This window comes from Mustelus asterias, chromosome 22, assembly GCF_964213995.1.
Source record: "Mustelus asterias chromosome 22, sMusAst1.hap1.1, whole genome shotgun sequence".
In the NCBI taxonomy this organism is placed as follows: domain Eukaryota; kingdom Metazoa; phylum Chordata; class Chondrichthyes; order Carcharhiniformes; family Triakidae; genus Mustelus; species Mustelus asterias.
Window position 1 is genome coordinate 23109551 of NC_135822.1, and position 18029 is coordinate 23127579.

The 18029-nt window shown below is 46.4% G+C and overlaps 1 protein-coding gene and 1 pseudogene across 1 annotated transcript in view; one reads left to right on the plus strand and one right to left on the minus strand.

Moving 5' to 3' along the window:
• The window catches only part of vwa1 (von Willebrand factor A domain containing 1), a 68851-nt gene that overhangs the window by 5466 nt on the left and 45356 nt on the right, over positions 1 to 18029 (plus strand). The window lies entirely within an intron of this gene.
• Positions 9481 to 9912, minus strand: LOC144509753 (small ribosomal subunit protein uS9 pseudogene; annotated as a pseudogene).

The following is an 18029-nucleotide window of genomic DNA, read 5'->3' on the forward strand; positions in this document are numbered from 1 at the left end:
CTACTCCTACTCCTAGTTCTTTAAAGTTTACTTATTAGTCACAAGCAAGGCTTACATTAACACAAGAAGTTACATGAAGTTACTGTGAAATTCCCCCAGTCGCCACAGTCCGGCGCCTGTTCGGGTCAATGCACCTAACCAGCACGTCTTTCAGAATGAGGGAGGAAACCTGAGCACCTGAAGGAAACCCACGCAGACACGAGGAGAATGTGCAAGCTCCACACAGACAGTGACCCGAGCTGGGAATCGAACCCGGGTCCCTGGCGCTGCGAAGCAGCAGTGCTAACCACTGTGCTACCGTTCGGGCCTATGTTCTTGTGTTCTCTGAGTATCATTTACCAGTCTCTCTTTTTTTAAATATTCTGCTTTTCCAGTTTTCTTACCACATTACACTCCAACTACCACCTTCTCACCCAACCACTTAATTGGTCTCCACCCGTCTGCAGTCACTTTGTGTCCTCCTCACAGCTTACTTTCTCACCCAGCTTCGTATCATCAGCAAACCTATGCATATTAAACTTAGTCCTCTCATCCAAGTCATTGATATCGATTGTAAACCGCTGAGACCTGAACACTAAGCTCTCAGTGCTCCATTAGTGACAACCTGTCACCCCAAAAATGATTCTTTATTATTATTCGGGCTACTGGCTAAGTCCTGGTAAATGGGATTAGGTGGGAGTTCAGGTGTTTCTCACGTGTCAGTACAGACTCGATGGGCCAAAGGGCCTCTTCTGCACTGCATGAATTTGTGATATTTATGATTTTCTGACTGAGGGGGCGACCTGATCGAGGTGTACATGTTTATGAGCGACATGGACAGAGTGGATGAGGAGGAACTGTTCTCCTTAGTTGAAGGGTCAGTCTCGAGGGGAGATAGGTTCAAGGTGAGGGGCAGGAGGTTTAGGGGGGGATGTGAGGAAAAACCTTTTTACCCAGAGGGTGGTGACGGTCTGGAATGCACTGCCTGGGAGGGTGGTGGAGGCGGGATGTCTCACATCCTTTAAAAAGTACCTGGATGAGCACTTAGCACATCATAACATTCAGGGCTATGGGCCAAGTGCTGGCAGATGGGATTAGGTGGGAGTTCAGGTGTTTCTAAGGTGTTGGGGCGGCTCGATGGGCCGAAGGGCCTCTCCTGCACTGTATGATTCTATGAATATTTAAGAAATTGAAAACAAAACTAAAAGTTTGATCAGAGATACAAAGAGAAAGCTGGATAAAGATTCGATTTGATTTGTTATTGTCATATGTGTTGGGATACAGTGAAAAGTATTGTTTCTTGCACGCTATATAAAGCATACCATTCATAGAGTACATAGGGGAGAAGGAAAGGAGAGAATGCAGAATGTAGTGTTACAGTCATAGCTAGGGCGCAGAGAAAGATCGGATTACAGAGGCTGTGGCTAAGCACATCAGTAAAAATAATTGAATTATCATAGAATTGTAGAATCCCTACATTGCAGAAGGCGGCTATTTGGCCCATCAAGTCTGCACTGACCACAATCCCACCTAGGCCTTATCCCCGTAACCCCACATATTTACCCTGCTAATGGGGAGGTGATGGCCTAGTGGTATTATCGCTAAATTATTAATCCAGAAACTCAGCTAATGTTCTGGGGACCCGGGTTTGAATCCCATCACGGCAGATGATGGAATTTGAATTCAATAAAAAATATCTGGAATTAAGTATCGACTGATGACTGTTGTAAAAACCCATCTGGTTCACTAATGTCCTTTAGGGAAGGAAATCTGCCATCCTTACCTAGTCTGGCCTACTTGTGACTCCACAGCCACAGCAATGTGGTTGACTCTCAATTGCCTTTCAAGGGCAACTAGGAATGGGCAGTAAATGCTGGCCAGCCAGCGACGCCCATGTCCCATGAATGATTTTTTTTCAAAACTGTCTAACCTATGCATCCTGGGACACTGAAGGGCAATTTAGCATGGCCAATGCACCTAACCTGCACATCTTTGGACTGTGGGAGGAAACCGGAGCACCCGGAGGAAATCCACGCAGACAGAGGGAGAACGTGCAGACTCCACACAGACAGTGACCCGAGGCTGGGAATCGAACCCGGGTCCCTGGGGCTGTGAGGCAGCAGTGCTAACCATTGCGCCACCGTGTCACCCTGCCACTACTGAGGCATAAGCTCATACATTATTGGAATGTACACACGGAATGCCGAGTGATCCCTTCCTGAATGGGCAGAACAATTTTTTAAAATTAATTTGCTTATTAATTAGTTAACACTAAAACGGTGTCACAAGCAGCTAATAATCCTACCATGCCTTTTGAAGTGCTCTCCTAGGTGGCAGTAACCACCTGTTTCCAGTCTGTGGACTGACATCATGATAAAGGTGGTTATTCAAATTTATTGAAGATTAAAAATAACTTGTCATTAAACAATGAACAGCATTGGCAATTTCCTGTCCTCACACCTGGTTATAGGCTTCTTTTATTCACTCGAGAGACATGGGCGTCGCTGGCTGGCCAGCATTTATTGCCCATCCCTAGTTGCCCTTGGAGGGCAATTGAGAGTCAACCACATTGCTGTGGCTCTGGAGTCACATGTAGGCCAGACCAGGAAGAACAGCAGATTTCCTTCCCTAAAGGACATTAGTGAACCAGATGAGTTTTTCTGACAATGGTTTCATGATTTTTAATTCCAGATTTTTAAAAAATTGAATTCAAATTCCACTGTCTGCCGTGGCGGGATTCAAACCCGGGTCCCCAGAACATTAGCTGAGTTTCTGGATTAATAGTCACGGGCGGCACGGTGGCACAGTGGTTAGCACTGCTGCCTCACAGCGCCAGGGACCTGGGTTCAATTCCGGCCTTGGGTCACTGTCTGTGTGGAGTTTGCACATTCTCCTCGTGTCTGTGTGGGTTTCCTCCGGGTGCTCCGGTTTCCTCCCACAGTCCAAAGATGTGTGGGTTAGGTTGATTGGCCATGGTAAATTGACCCTAGGGTCGGGGGATTGGCAGGGTAAATACGTGGGGTTAGGGGAATAGGGCCTGGGTGGGATTGTGGTCGGTGCAGACTTGATAGGCCAAATGGCCTCCTTCTGCACTGCAGGGATTCTATAATACCACTAGGCCATTGCTTCTCTATCAACATGAAGTCAAAAATACGTAGATCAAGGAGCTGTCTATGACCGTAAAAGGGTTCAATTCAAAGAAATGGGGAAATGACTGATATACAAATTTTGGATGGGTTGCTGGGTAGCACTTCATAGGAGGCCAAGTAGAACTCCATTGTAGGTACAATGCTGAAAGAATGAATGTTAGTTACATTTCTAAAATCAACAAACTCAGTCTCAATATATTTGACCTTTAAGTGGCTTAACAGACAAATCAGGAAATAAATAAACAGGATAAATAATCTTTGCACAGAGTCTAGGTTTACTGGAATGAATAGAACTTCGGTGACGCCACAGCTAGATTACTGCGTGCAATTCTGGTCACCACGTTATACGAAAGATGTGAACGCACTGGAGGAGATGTAGAGGAGATTCACCAGGATGCTGCCTGGGATGGAACATTTAAGTTATGAAGAGAGGTTGCGTAAGCTTGGGTTGTTTTCGTTGGAGCAGAAGAGTCTACGAAAAGATCAGCCATGATCTTACTGAATGCCAGAGCAGGCTCAAGGGGCCAGGTAGCCTACTCCTGCTCCTAGTTCTTTAAAGTTTACTTATTAGTCACAAGCAAGGCTTACATTAACACAAGAAGTTACATGAAGTTACTGTGAAATTCCCCCAGTCGCCACAGTCCGGCGCCTGTTCGGGTCAATGCGCCTAACCAGCACGTCTTTCAGACTGTGGGAGGAAACCGGAGCACCCGGAGGAAATCCACGCAGATACAGGGTGAATGTGCAAGCTCCACACAGACAGTGACCCGAGCTGGGAATCGAACCCGGGTCCCTGGCGCTGCGAGGCAGCAGTGCTAACCACTGTGCTACCGTTCGGGCCTATGTTCTTATGTTCTCTGAGTATCATTTACCAGTCTCTCTCTTTTTTTAAATATTCTGCTTTTCCAGTTTTCTCACCACATTACACTCCAACTACCACCTTCTCGCCCAACCACTTAATTGGTCTCCACCCGTCTGCAGTCACCTCCTCACAGATTACTTTCTCACCCAGCTTCGTACCATCAGCAAACTTATGCATATTAAACTTAGTCCTCTCATCCAAGTCATTGATATCGATTGTAAACCGCTGAGACCTGAACACTAAGCTCTCAGTGCTCCATTAGTGACAACCTGTCACCCCAAAAATGATTCTTTATTATTATTCGAGCTACTGGCTAAGTGCTGGTAAATGGGATTAGGTGGGAGTTCAGGTATTTCTCACGTGTCAGTACAGACTCGATGGGCCAAAGGGCCTCTTCTGCACTGCATGAATTTAAGATAGTTATGATTTTCTGACTGAGGGGGCGACCTGATCGAGGTGTACATGATTATGAGCGACATGGACAGAGTGGATGAGGAGCAACTGTTCTCCTTAGTTGAAGGGTCAGTCTCGAGGGGAGATAGGTTCAAGGTGAGGGACAGGAGGTTTAGGGGGGGATGTGAGGAAAAACCTTTTTATCCAGAGGGTGGTGACGGTCTGGAATGCGCTGCCTGGGAGGGTGGTGGAGGCGGGATGCCTCACATCCTTTAAAAAGTACCTGAATGAGCACTTAGCACATCATAACATTCAGGGCTATGGGCCAAATGCTGGCAGATGGGATTAGGTGGGAGTTCAGGTGTTTCTAATGTGTCGGGGTGGCTCGATGGGCCGAAGGGCCTCTCCTGCACTGTATGATTCTATGAATATTTAAGAAATTGAAAACAAAACTAAAAGTTTGATCAGAGATACAAAGAGAAAGCTGGATAAAGATTCGATTTGATTTGTTATTGTCATATGTATTGGGATACAGTGAAAAGTATTGTTTCTTGCACGCTATATAAAGCATACCATTCATAGAGTACATAGGGGAGAAGGCAAGGAGAGAATGCAGAATGTAGTGTTGCAGTCATAGCTAGGGCGCAGAGAAAGATCGGATTACAGAGGCTGTGGCTAAGCACATGAGTAAAAATAATTGAATTTTCCAGTATCACAGAATTATAGAATCCCTACAGTGCAGAAGGCGGCCATTTGGCCCGTCAACTCTGCACTGACCACAATCCCACCTAGGCCTTATCCCCGTAACCCCACATATTTACCCTGCTAATGGGGAGATGATGGCCTAGTGGTATTATCGCTAAACTATTAATCCAGAAACTCAGCTAATGTTCTGGGGACCCGGGTTTGAATCCCACCACGGCAGATGATGAAATTTGAATTCAATAAAAAATAACTGGAATTAAGAATCGACTGATGACTGTTGTAAAAACCCATCTGGTTCACTCATGTCCTTTAGGGAAGGAAATCTGCCATCCTTCCCTAGTCTGGCCTACTTGTGACTCCACAGCCACAGCAATGTGGTTGACTCTCAATTGCCCTTCAAGGGCAACTAGGAATGGGCAGTAAATGCTGACCAGCCAGCGATGCCCATGTCCCATGAATGATTTTTTTTCAAAACCCTCTAACCTATGCATCCTGGGACACTGAAGGGCAATTTAGCATGGCCAGTGCACCTAACCTGCACATCTTTGGACTGTGGGAGGAAACCGGAGCACCCGGAAGAAATCCACGCAGACACAGGGAGAATGTGCAAACTCCACACAGACAGTGACCCGAGGCTGGGAATCGAACCCAGGTCCCTGGAGCTGTGAGGCAGCAGTGCTAACCACTGTGCCACCGTGCCACCCCTCATAACAGGGCAGAAATAAATGTGCTTTGAAGGGTTTTTCTATGTTATTTTAATGTAATTTGTTGTCAAAAACTTTAATACATGTAAACAGGCTGGAAACCAAAAATGAACACAAGTCGTAAATATCCTGAACGATTCCTTCCATCAGCTCTTCAGAGGGAGTGACACGCACTATATATGCTTCTTGAAGCAGAAATAACCTAAGCAAAATCAATCACTTCAAGATAAATAAAAGTATACTTGACAGGCTGAAGGAGCTCGAAACAAATAAGTCCTCGGAGATGAATGCTGTTTATCTCAGAATGCTGGAAGAAACCAGAACGAAGACTTATGCAGTATTAATGGCCAATATTGAGGGAGCCACTGAGCACTAGTGAAGTGGCAGAAGATTGGAAACGCCATGACATGCTGTCCATATTTAACAACAGATGGAGGCAACAAGTGACCCATTCAATTAAAGATAAAATAATGGATTAATTATCGGGAGACAAATTTGAGGATGATCGGTACAACAATTCACTAAGCAACAAGCATCAAGGATTCCAAAGATGTTTGGGTTAGGTTGATTGGCCATGCTAAATTGTCCCTTAATGTCAGGGGGATTAGCAGGGTAAATATGTGGGGTTACAGGGATAGGGCCTCAGAAAGTCCCCACAGTGCAGTGCACCCAACCCCTACCCGCTTAACCCCATGTATTTAACCTGCTAGCCCCCCTGACACTAAAGGGCAATTTAGCGTGGCCAATCCACCTAACCCACACATCTTTGGAGTCTGGGAGGAAACAGGAGCACCCACAGATAAAGGGAGAAAATGCAAACTCCACACAGACAGTCACCCGAGGCCGGAATTGAACCCGGGTCCTTGGTGCCGTGAGGCAGCAGGGCTAACCACTGAGTGGGATTGTGGTCGGTGCAAGCTCAAAGGGCCAAATGGCCCCTTTCTGCTCTGTGGGAGTTCTATGATTCTGTGATTCGGATGGACAAGAACCAGTCTGACATACATAACCCATTGCTTCAATGAGGTGACAACACAAGTCAGCTGTGGGGAAGTCCCTCATTAACTTCCAAAATACTGGGAATGCTGGAATCCAAAACAAAAACAGAAAAGTGCTGGAAAGTCTCAGCAGGTCTGACAGCATCTGTGGAGAGAGAATAGAGCCAAATGTTTCGAGCCTCAATGACCCTTCGTCAGAGCTCTGATGAAGGGTCATCCAGACTCTCAACATTTGGCTCTATTCTCTCTCCACAGATGCTGCCAGACCTGCTGAGACTTTCCAGCGTTTTTCTGTTTGTCCACAAAGAGGTTGCTAGTTAAACTCGTTATGTTGGTGGTCCAAAACTAAAATCTGAAAATGGATAAATCATTGACCAAAGAATTGGGAGCAGAGTGTCTGTGAAAGAAATCATATTGGAGTGTCCAGAGATTGCACTCATTCTGTTTGCAATTTATGTTAATAACCTGGATTCAGAAACTGAATGCGTACAGATCATACTAAAGCAGGAGATGCAGCAAATTTAAAGAAGGTCACTTCTTCTGCTCCTATATCTTATCGTCTTATTACCCAATGTTGAAATGCTTCCCTGTTGAATGTTAAGTTTACTGAGAATCTTAGGTCTCTGTTAGCTTCATTGTTAGCTGTTGCAACACTGTTCATGGAATATATCTGTTCACTTAGCTTCTTTGTAATGCAGTATTTTATATTTGCCAGCACTAAATTTCATTTACACCAACTAAATTGCATTGGTCAAATTTCTACCTAATAATATATTTATCCAACTCTTTGAGTAGCTTCTAAGTAAACAGATATATCCCATGAACAGTGTTGCAATAGCTAACAATGAAGCTAACAGAGACGGCACGGTAGCACAGTGGTTAGCGGGCGGCACGGTAGCACAGTGGTTAGCACTGCTGCTTCACAGCTCCAGGGACCTGGGTTCGATTCCCGGCTTGGGTCACTGTCTGTGTGGAGTTTGCACATTCTCCTCGTGTCTGCGTGGGTTTCCTCCGGGTGCTCCAGTTTCCTCCCACAGTCCAAAGATGTGCGGGTTAGGTTGATTGGCCAAGCTAAAATTGCCCTTAGTGTCCTGGGATGCGTAGGTTAGAGGGATTAGTGGGTAAATATGTGGGGGTAGGGCCTGGGTGGGATTGTGGTCGGTGCAGACTCGATGGGCTGAATGGCCTCTTTCTGTGCTGTAGGGATTCTAAGATTCTAAGATCAGACCTAAGATTCTCAGTAAACTTAACATTCAACAGGGAAGCATTTCAACATTGGGTAATAAGACCATAAGATATAGGAGCAGAATTAGGTCATTCAGCCCATTGAATGCTCCACCATTCAATCATGGCTGATATGATTCTCAGCCCCATTCTCCTGGCCTCTCCCCGTAACCGTTGATCCCCTTATTGATCAAGATAAAGGGTACAGCTGTTATACAATGCAATGGAGAATGCACTAGTCCGCTGCTAAGGCAGCAAGTCTTCATTGCTAAAGTTGCAGCAGCTCAGGTCACAGTTTAATCGTTCTCCAATGAGCGAACTTGGCAAATTAGAAATCGTCGTTTAGCAGATTCAGATCTGAGCTGTTGCACGAATAGGTGAAATTCAGTTAATCAGCCATCACACAGCACCATCCATTTTCATTCCTGTTTAAATATTAATTTCATTCCTATTATTTAGCCTCACAGCGCCAGGGACCCCAATTCAATTCCGGCCTCGGGTAACTGTCTGTGTAGAGTCTGCATGTTCTCCACGTGTCTGCGTGGGTTTCCCCCGGGTGCTCCAGTTTCCTCCCACAGCCCAAAGATGTGCAGCTTAGGTTGATTGGCCATGCTAAATGGTCCCTTAGTGTCAGGGGGATTAGCAGGGTAAATACATGGGGTTAAGGTGATAGGGCCTGGGTTGGGTTGTTGTCTGTACATGCTTGATGGGCTGAATGGCCTCCTTCTGCACTCTCGGGAGTCCATAAAGCAGGAGAACCAAAAATTGTAAAAGATATAGAATTGGTCACCAATTCAATATCGGCCATTTTGCATAATCGCGCAAGGACCCCGGAGGGGGTGTTGAATAGCAGTAGGGAGGCTGGTATCGGTGGGGTTGCGTTCCTCCGATATTACTTTACATTACAAACGTCAGCCAGGGCTCAGTTGATAGCATTCTCACATCTGAACCAGAGGTCTTGGGTTCAAATTCCACTCCACAGACCTAGCTGCAAAAGGGTGCAGTACTTTTTAAAAGTTTATTTATTAGTGTCACAAGTTAGTCTTGCATTAACACCGCAGTGAAGTTATTGTGAAAATCCCCTCGTCGCCACACTCCGGCGCCTGTTCGGGAACACTGAGGGAGACTTTAGCACGGCCAGTGCACCTAACCAGCACATCGTTTGGACTGTGGGAGGAAACCGGAGCACCCGGAGGAAACCCACGCAGACGCGGGGAGAATGTGCAGACTCCGCAGAGACAGTGGCCCAAGCCGGGAATCGAACCCAGATCCCTGGCGCTGTGAGGCAGCAGTGCTAACCACTGTGACAGCGAGGGATTATTGGAAGTGCCGTCTCTCAGATCAGATGCTAAACTAAGGCCCTGTATGCCCCATGGACATAAGAGATCCCTTGGCATTATCTTGAAGAGGGGCAGCGGAAGTTTTTTTTTAACAGTTACATATTTATTTGTCACAATCAAATAAAAGAGTTAACGGTAAGATGTCCGGTGACGTGCACGGACACCAAGCCCACCAACTTTCCTGGCCTCACAACGGTGTGGATCAGCAAACAGCAAGGTCCTGTCCTGAGGATGTCTTTGATCTCTTTCTTGGAGGCTTCCTCTACATGTTTCTGGTAGTATTCCCCCAATGCTTTAGAAATGGCGTAGATGGATAACATAGATTTGAGCTATTTGACCACCGACTTTCACACAAACTCGACTATCGATTCCAGCAAATCTTACCTTGCCCAACAGCAGAGCTGGTTCCAACAGTTTGTACTGTAAGGTTCTTGGCTCAATCTGCTCCAGAGGCCGTCCATCTTGATAAGGCCATTTCCTCCATTACACTGGGCAACAGAGGTTGCTGTTTGTTTTTCACCCAAACACCTCAATCGATTGCAAAGAACCTTTAGCGAACATCTTCCCGTTTCTGCCAAGCACAGTCATCACGCCCCAGCCACAGTCTATCCTTCATAGAATCATAGAATCTCGACAGTGCAGAAGGAGACCATTCGGCCCTTCGTGTCTGCACCGACAACGATCCCATCCAGGCCCTATCCCCGGAATCCTCATTTACCCTAGCTAATCCCCCTGACACTAGGGTCAATTTAGCACGGCCAATCAACCTAACCCGCACATCTTTGGACTGTGGGAGGAAACCGGAGCACCCGGAGGAAACCCACGCAGACACGGGGAGAAAACGTGCAAACTCCACGCAGACAGTGACCCGAGCTGGGAATCGAACCCGGATCCCTGGAGCTGTGAGGCAGCAGTGCTAACCACTGTGCCACCGTGCCGCCCAATCAACATCACAAAAAACAGAATATCTGGTCATTATCACAGTGCTGCTTGTGGGATCTTGCTGTGCGCAAATTGGCTGCCACGGTTCCTACATTAAAATACTGGCTGCTCTTCAAAAGTCACTTGGGACATTCTGAAATATGTGCAAGGCTTTCCTTCTTTATCCTGAGGGTAGGGCAAAGCAATAAAGTTTGAAGTGAGTAAAATGCAAATTTAGGGAAAGGAATCATCGACTGGGAATGGACCAATCAGATTAAAATACGCAGGAAACACATTTTCCAACCCTTGCTGTAAATAATACAATTGGAGCAGTCGCCAGCTTAGAGACATCACATAGGTACAGTAAGATGCATTGAGCTGAAGCATATTAGTGCTATACCTGATATGGGAGTGTTTAAGGGGAGAGTGTAAAGGATCCTTCACTCAGTAACTAACCTGTGCTGTACCTGAGCTGTGAGCATGTGTCAGGGAGTGTGGCTGGAGCTTTACTCTGCATCCTAACCAGTGTGTACCTGCCCTGCTGCATCCTAACCAGTGCTGTACCTGTCCTGCTGCATCCTGACCAGTGTGTACCTGCCCTGCTGCATCCTAACCAGTGTTGTACCTGCCCTGCTGCATCCTAACCAGTGCTGTACCTGTCCTGCTGCATCCTGACCAGTGCTGTCACCTGAAGAAGGGGCTTAAGGCTCCGAAAGCTTGTGGCTTTTGCTACCAAATAAACCTATTGGACTTTAACCTGGTGTTGTTAAACTTCTTACTGCTGCATCCTGACCAGTGATGTACCGGCCTTGCTGCATCCTAACCAGTGCTGTACCAGTCCTGCTGCATCCTAACCAGTGCCGTACCAGTCCTGCTGCATCCTGACCAGTGCTGTACCTGTCCTGGCAATCCTTGATGCTGACATTGAATATCTAAAATAGAATGTACTCTGTTTCCTGTGCTAACATTCAGCTCTGATGAAGAGTCATCCTGACTCGAAATGTTGCCCCTATATTCTCTCCACAGGGGCTGTCAGACCTGCTGAGATTTCCCAGCATTTTCTGATTTTGATTCACACAACATTTATCTTTAAGTTTATTATTGTGGACTTAGATTAACACTGCAATGAAGTTACTGTGAAAATCCCCTCGTCGCCACACTCCGGCGCCTGTTCGGGTACACTGAGGGAGAATTTAGCAGGACTGCACCTAACCAGCACATGTTTCGGGCTGTGGGAGAAAACCGAAGCACCCGGAGGAAACCCACACAGACACGGGGAGAATGTGCAGACTCTGCACAGACAGTGACCCAAGCCGGGAATCGAACCCAGGTCCCTGACGCTGTGAGGCAGCAGTGCTAACCACTGTGCCACCGTGCCTCCCCCTTTAGGAGAGAGAAAAAAGACAGCCCAAAAATTCTTGCATAGCACTTTCCAAAAGCAGCACCGCGTATTCGACAACATCATTAAGTGCACAGTAATGATTGGCTTTTATAAATAAGTAATTAGCGGCAGCTGCAATTGCGCTGTAACTGTACGCACCGAGCTCGATTACTATTTAGATAAATTGTCCTTTCAGTGGGCTAAGACTCGCAGAGGCAATTATTTGGGTTTAAATCCCGACTTTTTAAAGTGGCTGAGCCAGTGATTGTAGGGTGACCAGGGATACACGGCAAAGGAGGTGCTGCTAACTAGATTGCATGGGCTGGGAGTGCCTGTCTTTGATCCACGGTGTTAGACTGTCTCAGATTGAATGAATCATGTATTATTGCACATCAAGCACAATAGAATCACTTCTTGGGTATTTACGCACTGCCCGGGGCCAAACATTAATCTTTTGTTAGTCAGCCTCGCTATCAGCTCGTGTTACTATCAAATCTGGTTTGCGTGTCCCCACTCGGAATGCTGACTACCACATTTACTCATTGTTCCGCATTTCATTTTTATTTCATTAAACTACAGCTGCGAGGTTTGTGTTTTTTTCAAGGCCACTTGGCGAACGTTTAACCCAATGATGCAGCTGTCCGGTGCCCTGCCAGACTAGAATTAAGGGGAATGAACCTGGCTGCGGTCTGCACGAGATACAGTGGACGTGATTGTGGGAGTGGGGGGGGGGGGGGGGAATCACAGTGAGAAGGATGACATGACCCACCCCTCTCCCAAAACCTGAGCCTTCATCAAAGTACCGAATCCCACCATGACACTCGTGTGGTTTTATAAGGTTGTAAAAGCACCAATCCATTCATTAGGGATTGGGGAAAGACATTGAGAATTCATTTATTTACACTTGGCAAATAAGAACAGCTATTCAAAGATATAAAACGTGAAGACATCAGCAGTAGAGCTGTGTGTGCTGAGTTCTGCTCACAGGCCAAAGTGCAACTGAGACTGGATCACATGGATCACTTGCCTACTAGTGATGTCATGCTGTTATCTCTTAAAGGTATATTACAACCGTCACATTCTCTCTTCTGCTTTTAATAGTGTGCAATTGCGCAGATTGAAAGAAGTTTGGATTTATACAGCACCTATACAGCCTCAGGATATCTCAAAGTGCCTCACAGTTAATTAAGTACTTTTAAAGAGCAGTGAAGGTGGTAAGCAGACAGGCAACCAATATATGAACAAGCAGCAATGAGATAAGTGGCCAGATAATCAGCGTTAATAATGTTGGGTGAGGGATATATGTTGGCCAGGATGCTAGGAGAACTCCAAAATCAAAACAGAAAATGCTGACCAGGTTTGGCAGCACCTGTGAAGAGAGAGGAACTAAGTTAACACATCAGTTCTGATGCTGTCTAATGTTGACTTAATCATTTTTCTAATCCTAAGTTTATTTATTAGTGTCACAAGTAGGTTTACGTTAACACTGCAATGAAGTTACTGTGAAAATCCTCTAATCGCCACACTCTGGCGCCTGTTCGGGTACACTGAGGGAGAATTTAGCATGGCCAATGCACCTAACCAACACATCTTTCGGACTGTGGGAGGAAACCGGAGCACCCGGAGGAAACCCACGCAGACACGGGGAGAACGTGCAGACTCTGCACAGACAGTGACCCAAGCCGGGAATCGAACCCTGGTCTCTGGCGCTGTGAGACAGCAGTGCTAGCCACTGTACCACTGTGCAGTATGCCTTTCCATTTTGTCCTTTTGAATGAGAGAAAAAAGACATCCCAAAAATTCTTGCATAGCACTTTTCAAAAGCAGCACCGTGTATTCGACAACATCATTAAGTGCACAGTAATGATTGGCTTTTATAAATAAGTAATTAGCGGCAGCTGCAATTGCGTTGCAATTGTCTCACTGACTGAACGCACCGAGCTCTTTTGAATGGGAATTAATAATGGCAACTACTGCAGGATCATTTACAGGAAGGTGTTACCCCCCCTCGCCCCCTCCCCCCCCCCGACCCCCACCCCCCCCCACCCATGCATCAACTTACCGCATAAAGACAGAGGGAAACCCAGGGCAAGTAAAGCCAGTCAGTCATCAGTCTTCCAAATTTATTGACTATTTGGCATCAGATATATATATTTTTTTAATTCATTTGTGAGATGTCGGGTGACACGGTGGCGCAGTGGTTAGCACTGCTGCCTCACAGCACCAGGGATCTGAGTTCAATTCCGACCTCAGATGTCTGAAAGATGTCCAGGTTAGGTGGATTGGCCATGCTAAATTGTTCCTTAGTGTCCCAAGTTTGTTTAGGTTAGGTGGATTAGCAGGTCAAATTCGTGGGGCTGTGGGGATAGGGCCTGGCTGGGATGCTCTGTCAGAGATTTGGTGCAGACTCGATGGGCTGAATGGCCTCTTTCTGCACTGTACGGATCCTTTGATTCTATGTGGGCATTGCTGGCTAGGAGAACATCACTAACTATCCTGGAGAAGGTGATGGTGAGCTGCCTTCTTGAATCGCTGCAGTCCATGTGGTGTAGGTACACCCACAGTGCTGTTAGGGAGGGAGTTCCAGGATTTTTTTACCCAGTGACAGCAAAGAAACAGTGGTATATTTCCAAATCAGGATAATGTTTGACTCGGAGAGGAGCTTGCGGGTGGTGGTGTTCCCATGCATCTGCTGCCTTTGTCCTTCTAGGTGGCAGAGGTCACAGATTTGGAAGGTGCGGTCAAAAGAGCCTTGGCACATAGCATCTTGTAGGTGATGCATTCTGCCATTGGTGTGTGTCGGCACTGGAAGGATGAATGTTCAATGTGATGAATCGGGTGCTAATTAAGCGGGGCTGCGGTGTCAAGCTTCTTGAGTATTGTTGGAGCTGCACCCATCCAGGCAAGTGGAGAGTATTCCATCACACTCCTGACTTGTGTTTTGTGGACAGGCTTTAGGGAGTCAGGAGGTGAGTTACTTACTGCAGAATTCCCAGTGTCTGATCTACCCTTGCAGCCACACATTTATATAGCTAGTCCAGTTTAGTTTCTAGTTAATGGGATTCAGTGATGGTAATGCTATTGAATGTCAAGGGGCAATGGTTAGATTCTCTCCTATTGGAGATGGTCACTGCCTGGCGCTTGTGTGGTGTGACTATTTCAGATTATTTATTTACAATTCATAGGATCATAGAATCCATCAGTGCAGAAGGAGGCCATTCAGTCGATAGAGCCTGCACTGACAATAATTCCATCCAGACACTATCCCTGTAACCCCATGTATTTACCCTAGCCAGTCCCCCTGACACTAAGGGACAATTTAGCATGGCCAATCAACCTAACCCGCACATCTTTGGAGTGTGGGAGGAAACCGGAGCACCTGGAGGAAACCCACGCAGACACGGGGAGAACATGCAAACTCCACACAGACAGTGACCCGAGGCCGGAATTGAACCCGGCTCCCCACCATTGTGAGGCAGCAGTGCTAACCACTGTGCCACCATACCACCCCGAATTCACTTAAATACAGCATGAAAATGGTTAATCGTACAATACACAAGCTATTGAGAAAAGTGGAATTCGAACTGATTAGCCAGGACTAACAGAATTGCGTTTCTCTAATACCACATCAGTTTGAGACAATGGGGTTCATTTCTACATTTCAGAGAAGGTGTTGGGTGAACTCTGAGAAATATTTCCTTCCACTGAGCACAACAGGGGAAATCAAATTGAGATACTTATGATGATAAAAGGTGTGGATAAAGTAGACATGGAGCAGATGCTTCCTCTTGTGGGACATTCTAGGATGAGAGATCATAGTCTTAGGATAAGGGGCAGCAAATTTAAAACAGAGTTGAGGAGAAACTACTTCTCCCAAAGGGTTGTGAATCTGTTGAATTTGCTCCCAAAGTGCGGTGGATGCTGGGACAGTGAGTAAATGTAAGGAGGAGTTAGACAGATTTTTAATTGGGAATGGATTGAAGGGTTATGGGGAGAAAGCAGGAGATTGGGGATGAGGAGCATATCAGCCATGGTCGAATGGCGGAGCGGACTTGATGGGCCGAGTGGCCTAATTCTGCTCCTATATCTTATGAACTTATGAACATTTGTTGCATTTGAGCAGGCCATTAAAATGGGGCTAAAGTTTCTCATGGGAGTTGACTGATTTGATTGACAGCTCAATGTCTCAATACCCGACACAAGGGAGGCAAAGCTCACAGTCAGCTTGTTGGCTTCCTCTGGCACTCGAACAAAGGCGTACGACTCGAGGTTGAATTTGAAAGCTGTCAGGAATGCTTCTGTTCTTGTTGTCAAATCGACCCGTTCGAGCCAGGTGGCTAAGCATAGCAATTGTCCCTTTACGATCAATACCACAGGGTAAGGATCACCTAGACTGGGTGGACAATCGACGCTCAGAGCGTTAACGGGGTAAAGTGACATGTTGTGTGGTGCAGTGTGGGAGAACTTAAGTTTCACTGAAAATCACGCCCTGTTTAGTTCTATATTCTATATCCGGCCCTACGCACTTTAATGTTTGAGAGACCATCTTGGCAAAATCAGGAGAAAGGCTCTTTGGGGCATGCTCAATGTTACGCAGGGCGAAACGATTACTCAGAATGGAAGGTCTTCACTATCACATTGACTAGATATTGGGCAGTAAAGGTGAACACATGATTTCATAGAATCACAGAATCCCTACGGTGCACAGGGATTAGAAGAGATAGGTGATTGATGGACAGCACACACATGATGGGCTGAAGGGCCTCTCTCTGCCACGTGAGGGTCATTGAGAGAGAGAAACATGCATCCATAGAATCATAGAATCCCTACAGGGCGGAAGGAGGCCATTCGACCCATCAAGCTTGCACCGACCACAATCCCACCCAGGCCCTATCCCCGTATTTACCTTGCTAGTCCACCTCACTCTGAGGAGCAATTTAGCACGGCCAATCCACCTAACCCGCACATCTTTGGAGTGTGGGAGGAAACCGGAGCACCCGGAGGAAACCCACGCAGACACGGGGAGAACGTGCAGACCTCGCACAGACAGTGACCCGAGGCTGGAATTGAACCTGGGTCCCTGGCGCAGAGAGGCAGCAGTGCTGAACACTGTGCTGCTCATTTTCCTAAGGTGATACTGAACCAATGAGAATCTCCAGTGCAACCCAAAATATATAACATTGTCACTCCATCCAGAATCTATTCTGATTGTTTTTTTCAATACTTTAGCCTGAGAACATCTCCTGTTCATTGTGGAGCTGCCAGATATCTTTCCCTATCTCCAGTGAGCATAGAAAATCAAGCAATATTTTTAACATTTCCCCAGTGGCAATCCCTCCTCGGAACATAAATCCCATTCCTTTTAAAGAAGCTAATTGGCCACAAATCAACTCTCCCAGAATATGATTCCTACCCACTCGGCTGCAGGGGAAAGGAAGTTTCATCTAAATGCTAATCCGGGCTTGTGAATTTTTGCTCTTATGACCCCCCCACTCTGGCATTCTGTCATTGTTGTTTATTTCCATCTCGTCCTCATTTTTTATTTTAAAAACCTGGAGCATCTCTCCAATCAATGAGTGGGATTTTTAGCATTCCCTGAGGCATGTTTCGCTGCATCAGAAGTGGCCCACTGTAGGTGAGATCTTTTTCATTTACTAATTTGTGGGACATGTGTGTCGCTGGCTGTCCAGCATTTATTGCCCATCCATAGTTGCCCTTGTTCAGAGGGCAGTTGAGAGTCATCCACTGTGGCTCTGGAGTCACATGTAGGCCAGACCGGGTAAGGACGGCAGATTCCCTTCCCTAAAAGACATTAGTGAACCAGATGGGTTTTTCCGACAATCGACAATGGTTTCGTGGTCCCAGCAGATTCTTAATTTCAGATGCCGTTGTTGACAATGGGATTTCCCATTTTCCCCTCTCCCCCCGCCACCGAGGGCTCACGTCAGCAGGACCAGAAGATCACCAGAATGGCCGGAAAATCCCACCCAGTATTTTCTGCAGCAGAAATATGTTGAGTCACCTCTCTCGGTATCTTAGTTAGGACAAAGCAGTCGGCTTGGTGGGCAACCCATCCACTATCTTAAACAATCACTCCTTCCACCATCTGCTTGTGTGACTACAATCCACAAGATGCACTGACTTTGAATGATCTGATTTGATTTATTATTGTCACATGTGCAGTGAAAAGTATTGTTTCTTGCGTGCTACACAGACAAAGCATACCGTTCATAGAGTACATAAGGGAGAAGGAAAGGAGGGGCTGCAGAATATACTGTCACAGTCAAAGCTAGGGTATAGAGAAAGATCAGTTTAATATAAGTTAGGTCCATTCAAAAGTCTGACGGCAGCAGGGAAGAAGTTGTTCTTGAGTCGG